Source organism: Echinops telfairi, unplaced genomic scaffold (genome assembly GCF_000313985.2).
Source record: "Echinops telfairi isolate 266 unplaced genomic scaffold, ASM31398v2 ScPeMD7_7469;HRSCAF=8507_1, whole genome shotgun sequence".
In the NCBI taxonomy this organism is placed as follows: domain Eukaryota; kingdom Metazoa; phylum Chordata; class Mammalia; order Afrosoricida; family Tenrecidae; genus Echinops; species Echinops telfairi.
In genome coordinates this window covers 77,086,770-77,093,512 of record NW_022111373.1, presented here as the reverse complement: position 1 = coordinate 77,093,512, position 6,743 = coordinate 77,086,770, and the positions used below count along the sequence as shown (strand labels likewise).

General features: G+C 48.1%; 1 pseudogene; it reads right to left on the bottom strand.

Annotated features, from left to right (window-relative positions):
• Positions 1 to 3,779: 3,779 nt before the first annotated feature.
• Positions 3,780 to 4,171, bottom strand: LOC101647526 (annotated as a pseudogene).
• Positions 4,172 to 6,743: the final 2,572 nt, after the last annotated feature.

The window sequence follows — 6,743 nt, the reverse complement described above, 5'->3', positions numbered from 1 at the left end:
TGAATGGTTTCTTTCTTTTTTTTTTTTTTAAAGGATATTTTTCTTTATTCAAGTAACTGCAAATAGGAAACCAGAGGAGAGCTCCAGGCAGGACATAGAACAGCTGCCCCTCCCCAGGAGGGAGGGTGGGGGAAGGAGGTGGGAAATGAGGAACTGATACCAAGGGCTCAAGTAGAAAGAAACAAATGTTTTGAAAATGATGATGGCAACAAATGTACAAATGTGCTTGACACAACGGATGGATGGATGGATGGATGGATGGATGGATGGATGGATGGATGGATTGTGATAAGAGCTGTACAAGCCCCCAATAAAATGACTTTAAATAAATAAAATCTAACTTTTTAGTCCCCCTAACTGTGTACAAGTTCTTCCGGAGAAGGACAGCTTCCGCAGCCCTTGAGTCTCTGCGGAAGCTCTCTGCTACCACAGGTACAGTGACAGTGAGGGCCCTTCCCGCACCCACAGCAACCCCCCATTGGAGCGCTCCCTGGTCCCTCTCCACTCTCAGGGACACTGGTTGCTGGCCCCTCTATCGCTATATACCAAAGGGGCAGTTATATCCTGTCCTATAGGGTCATGATGAGTCCAATCCGACTTGATGGCAGTGATTTATAAGCACTGTGATAAAAACATACAACTTGCAAGAATCGTCTAACCAAGAGCTCATACCTCCAGACTCCCGCCCACAGAGTCCATTCTGATTCAGAGTGCTGCTCTGGACAGAGGAGATCTGCTTTTTAAGGTTTCCAGAGCTGTAATCTTTACCAAGGAAGCAAATGGTCACATCTTTCTCCCACCAGACAGCTGGTGGGTTCAAACCGCTGACCTCTCCGTTAGCAGCCATATGCTACCCCCTGTACCCCCCAGGGATCTTCAGCATGGAGATCTGTGTGGTGTTTCTTGCCGGTGTGTGCCCTCAAATAGATTCGGGCTCATATTGACCCTATAGGGCCGAGCAGAACTGCTCCATGGTGTTTTCCAGGCTGTAAATCTTTCCAGGATTAGATGGCCCCACCTTGCTCCCTCAGAAGAGGCTCGTGCGTTTGAGACAGCCAATATTTTCTGTTGTGTTTTTAACTGGAATATGGTTTTTGACCATTGACCATTGACTTTGAGATCTGCATTCACTATTGTGTCACGCGGTTATGCTAATTCACACAATTAGGTACTGCACTGTTATTAAATGCAAATGACTTTAAGCAATGAAAAAAAACCCATTCAGTCTATTTTCTTTAAGGGAAAGCCAATTTTGTACCAACGATCATTCCTGCTGTTTCATATGTTCTTTTCCAGAATTGTGGCATAATAGAAGGATGGTTTCTTTTTGAGTTATAATTTAACAGTTCTTACAGCACATGGGATTTAGAAGTTACAGTTGTCTACAATTTATTCTGATTATTAGCAAGGGCGGTTTCCATTTAATTGCAGGACTGCACCCGCTAAGATATGAAAGCACAGTAGCATTTTCTATGTCTTTCCTCTCTCGTGTAGGGTAAGTAAAAAAGAGAGAGATTCTAGTAATTTATAAAATGACTACTGATGTGTACATTTTGTCTCTGCAGTCAAATGGACCTACTGCCAACAGTCATGCCCAATTCCATTGGCATTGGGATCCTCAGATGGTGCAAAACGCGCTCCCTGCTATCCACATGGTCTGCAGTTCAAATCCACCCAGTGGGGCGCCTCCCGGAGAAAGATTATAAGTCTATGGCCCTTGGTCACCCTTCAGGTCTGTAAAGAGCTCACCCTCATGGCTCAATTTCCAGCCAATCAATAGGCAAGTAGGAGGTGTGCTGGTACATCGATGAGATGAAACAAACGATGGGGCAATGAATGGGATGGAACGAAGGCTGTATGACTTGTAGAATGGGAAACCGAGGGTCTGCTCCTACACGTTCACCTAATTCACAGTAAGTCTGTTGGGGTGTTTTTAAAGGCGTTGAAAGCCCTGAAGAACCCAGGTCTGCTTATCTCCCAGGGAGTCACGACGAGTCAGAATGAATCAGTTTCCTTTTCGTTTAAGCTGACTGTGTTAGTCTGGGTACTGTAGAGAAACAAATCCACAGAAACTCATGTGTAAGAGAGAGTTGTATATATAGGTTAAGTGTGCATCAAGAAAGCATCCCAGCCCAGTGCTGCCCAAACCCACAAGTCCAACATTAACCCATTAACCCATATGTCCGACACCAATCCACAAAGTCCTCCTCCATCTCACAAAACAGACGCAATGATGCCGACTGCAGGAGGAAAGCCAAGTCGGTGAATGTGTCAGCATCTCAGTGCTGGCAGAGGTCCCCACACGACTGCTCCAGCACCCAGGGCTGCATCGGGGTAGGTCGATGTGGCTTCTCTTTGGGGTTGTCTTGCAGGAAGTGAGCCTTGCCAGCTGAAGCAGGAATTGGCTAAGGCAGCTGCACCCTGGTCCGACCATCACAAAGAGACCCGAGAACTAGAAAGGCAAGGCTCACCGAGCCATTTATCCCACCGCCCTTCAATTAATCTCACGTGTTTATCGACCAGGTTGGCACAATAAACTAACTCACTGGCAATGTCCAGTCATTCGTGAATGGTTTCTTTCTTTTTTTTTTTTTTAAAGGATATTTTTCTTTATTCAAGTAACTGCAAATAGGAAACCAGAGGAGAGCTCCAGGCAGGACATAGAACAGCTGCCCCTCCCCAACAGAACAGGAGGAGAGGGCGGCCCTGTGCCCTCCCCAGTACCACACCCCTCCTCACTCTGCTGCAGCATCCTAGGGGCAAGCCCCCACCCTGCCTGGGCCTGGGCTGGTCAGTCACCCAGCCTGCTGGGCCTGGCCCCCTTCCCCTAGAAGCAGCATCCGGGGGGAGGGAGGAGGAGGGCAGGCCTGGGGGAGGCGAGGAGGATGACCGTTTGGCACTGTAGCAGCAGCAATGACGGATGTTGAAGAATGAAACATTGAACAGAAAACAACACAACTGTCCAGAGGTAGTTTGTGAACAGAGGGAGAATGGAACCAGAACCTTGGGGGTAGTGGGCGGGGGTGGCAGGAGGGGACAAAGTGAGCTCCTTGGTATTAGGGCTCCATCTGAAGGGGGAAACTGAGGCCTAGCGTCTAAGCAGACAGGGTGGGTGTGTAGCCTGGCCCATCTAAGTGGCTGCCACAGGGACCCTGGGCCTTTGTGAGCTCACATGGAACCCCAGCAATGCAGAGAAGGGGGGGCGGCGGTGGTGGCTGAGTCCCTCCTGCCTTCCTGTGCCCCTAGGCCACACTAGCGTAGGGATGGAGGAAGGGGTTACAGGTTGGGGACACACTCAGGAAGAGGACCCCCCCCCCATGAACCACACCTGCTGCTGACAGTAAGGTGGAATGAGGGTGTTCAGAAGATGGGGTGTGGGCCCCTTTAAGGCCAGGGGAGTCCACCAGGTCCCTTTGTGGGGAGCCAGACGGGCAAGTGGGAGCAGGTGGGTCTAGACAACAATGTTCACCCGCCCTTGAGGACAGGGAGGCAGCAGGTGCTGAGGGTGGGGGGAGCGCAGCTAAGTGGGCCATTAGCCTTGTCGGGGAGGGCAAGTGTATGTGCAAGTGGGGGGTCGCTGGGAACTGAGCCAAAGGAAAACTGCTTGCCCACTGGCCCCAGGAAGGGCCCTCCAGCGGCTGGTGTGGCTGTGGGGTGTGGCCGGGGAGGGGTTGGCGATGCGTGGGCCCAGGGGCCAGGGGTGTGGGAGTGGAGTGAAGCTGTCCAGTCCCGGAAGGAAAAGGCTCCTTGGGGTCCGGACAGGCTGCGTGGGTGGGCGGTCACTGCTCTTCCTCAGAGGACTCCTGCGACATGCCCTCTTCCTTCTTCTCTTGCTTTCTGGGTCTGCCCCTCGGCTTCCTCCCAGGAGCTGTGGTGGTGGTTTTCCGGATCTTGGCAGCACCCTTGTTTTTGCGCCCCTTTGGTCGGCCCGAGGTCTCTTGGGTGTTGGCACTTCGCTGGGCTCCTTCGGAGGCTGCTTGCGTGGCCTGCCCCGGCCTCGCTTCTCAGTGCCGTCCTTCTGCTGCTTGGAGGCCAAGGGCTGGCTGGACTTTGAGCTCGATTCACTCATCTTCTCTTCTCTAGGTAGCAGATGGAGCAATGGCCGGATGCGCGAGCTTGGCCGCTGGCCTGTGGTGCGCGCTCGAGGCTGCCGGGAGCGAAGGTGCTGGGCGCCGGGAGAGCAAATGCGGATGCCTTCTTGGAGCCACGCCAGAGCCACAAATAGCCCCGGCTCGGAGTCCCAATTAGAGTCGTGAATGGTTTCTTACGCGTATTCCACGTATATTTGGCAAACAGTTGTTAATACCCAGATTAGAGAAATGTGTTTATCAACTAGCTCCATATTACAGGCAAGAAGATTAGACTTAGTCTGGGGTTTTAAAAGCTTGTGAGGCCATCTAAAATACAATGACTCTTCCTACCTGGAACAAAAGACAGTGAAAACAACCAAACACTCAAGGCAGAAATTAGTCCACAAAACTCATGGCCCACGTGAAACACGGTCTCCTCTAGCCTGAACCAAGAACTAGATGGTGCCCCATTACTACCACTGACCATTCTGATCAGGGACACAATAGCAATACCCTCCCCTCCTATCATCAAGTCTATTCTAATTCTTAGTCACCCTAGAGGTCAAAGTAGAGCTGCTCTCTGGGGTTTCCCAGGCTGTCAGTCTTTACAAAAGCAAGCTGACTGATCTCTCCCCTGTGGAGCTGCGAGTGGATTAGAATCACAACCTTTCAAATAGCAGCCCCATGCTCACGCCAGCATGGCACCAGGGCTCCTTGGGGCCTGGTCGTTGTTGGGTGCCAGCGAGTTGGTTCTGACTCACAGCGACTCTCTGAGGGTAACAAAAGGAAACAGCACCCACTCCTGCACCGTAGTCACAATGGTTGTGTTACAGGAGCCCGCTGTTGCAGCCACTGCCTCCGTCTTTCTCTTCAAGGGTCTTCCTCTTGCTTGCTGGCCTTCTGCTTTACCAAGCACGAGGTCCTTTTCCAGGGACTGGTCTCTCCTGATAACATGACCCATGTGCATGAGAAAAGTATAGACCAAAGTTCAAGTACATTTTTAAAAGACTACACTTACTGACCACTGGAGAAACCATCTCCTTAAGATACCGTTGTGCCTTGAAACTGAAGCTGCTCCTGGAGACCAACTTTCAGCCAAATAAGAGATTGGATATAAAATAGAGCATTAACCCCCAAATGCGCTCCTTAGAATAATCATCTCTCTATAAGTCACTCAACCAACAACATTCGCCCCAAAGCAAAGATGAGACGACAAAGAAGGGTCAGGAGACCGGAGGACGGATACTGGGAAGGCAGGGTGGACATGGAGGGAGAGTGCTGACACTCTGTGGGAGGAGCAGCTTGTATCACAGATCTATTTGTTTATAAGTTGTTGAATGAGAAAATACTTTGTAAACTTTCACCTAAAAACCAATCAAACATTTTTTTTAAAGAAGAAGTATCAGGAAGGAGAGCTGTTTGCAAATAAATCTAGAGCTTGGATATAAGGGACTGGCCGGAGAGAACATGTCTACCTGGCCCTTCTCGATACTTACCCTCGTGAGAAAATCACTGAAAATATAGGTGCTATAGCAAAGCGTGATGAAGAAATCAGATGGGGCCTGGATATCAAACAGAATAGTGTCTGGGGTCATAAAAGCTTGTCTTAAAGCAAAAAGCCATCTAAGTGATATTTTGGCTTGTAAATAATAAAATCAAGGACAAGAGGAGACAACTGTATTATAGCTTAAATTCTGAGCATCCGGTTTACATAAGGCTATGGATGATCGTGGAAATCCAAAATCCATTTGCAGATTAACCATTGACCAGGGATGTGAATAGTCTTCCTCTTAGACAGAGTGCATCAGAAAGTGAATTAATGAAGATATAGCTAGATTAAATTTCAATTTAAACTTTATCAATTGTTTTCCCTTTTGACCTATTTTTAAAATGTTTTAATTTTTATTATTTTCTTATTTCTTTTCTACTGAGGTTTTCCTCTTATTTTTTATTGTTGTTAGGTCTTTAAAATCTGATTTACTTGATATGAAATCCATACTAAATCTATGAGGTAATAAATCCAGGTAAATAGAGAGATAATAACTAGATTAATATAAACTCTAGTTTCTTAGAGTTATGGCAGGGGAAGTTAGAGGAAAGTAGGAAGCTAATAGCAAAGAGTACAAAATGAAGAAAATGTTCTAAAATTAATTATGGGGATGATTGCACAACCCTTTAAAATAGATTCAAATTATTGGATTGTGTTTTACGTGACTATAGGTCCATACAAGTGTTCTTTAAAAAGAAAACACAGCCGGCCCTTTTGAGACTTCCACCGATGCATACCTATTCTAAAATGAGCTCGAGGGGTTTTGTTTTTATTCTCCAAGGAAAACAAAGTATCCAGAGGTGACGTGGTTGTTAGTCATGGGGTCAGCCTGGCCCTGTGCCACCCACGCAGTTGTTGCAGCCACTGCGTCAATCCATCTCACTGACAATCTACCTCCTTTTTACTGACTCTCTACCCAACATGATGACCTTTTCCAAGGATGGGTCCCTCCTGATAACATGTCCAAAGTACGTGAGATCGTGTCTCACCAGCCTCGATTCTAAGGAGCCTTCAGGCTGTACATCTTCCAGCGCAGACGTGGTTGTTCTTCATGGTAGATTCCGTATTCTTTGTGGACAGACGTGGTTGTTCTTCATGGTAGATTCCGTATTCTTTGTGGACAG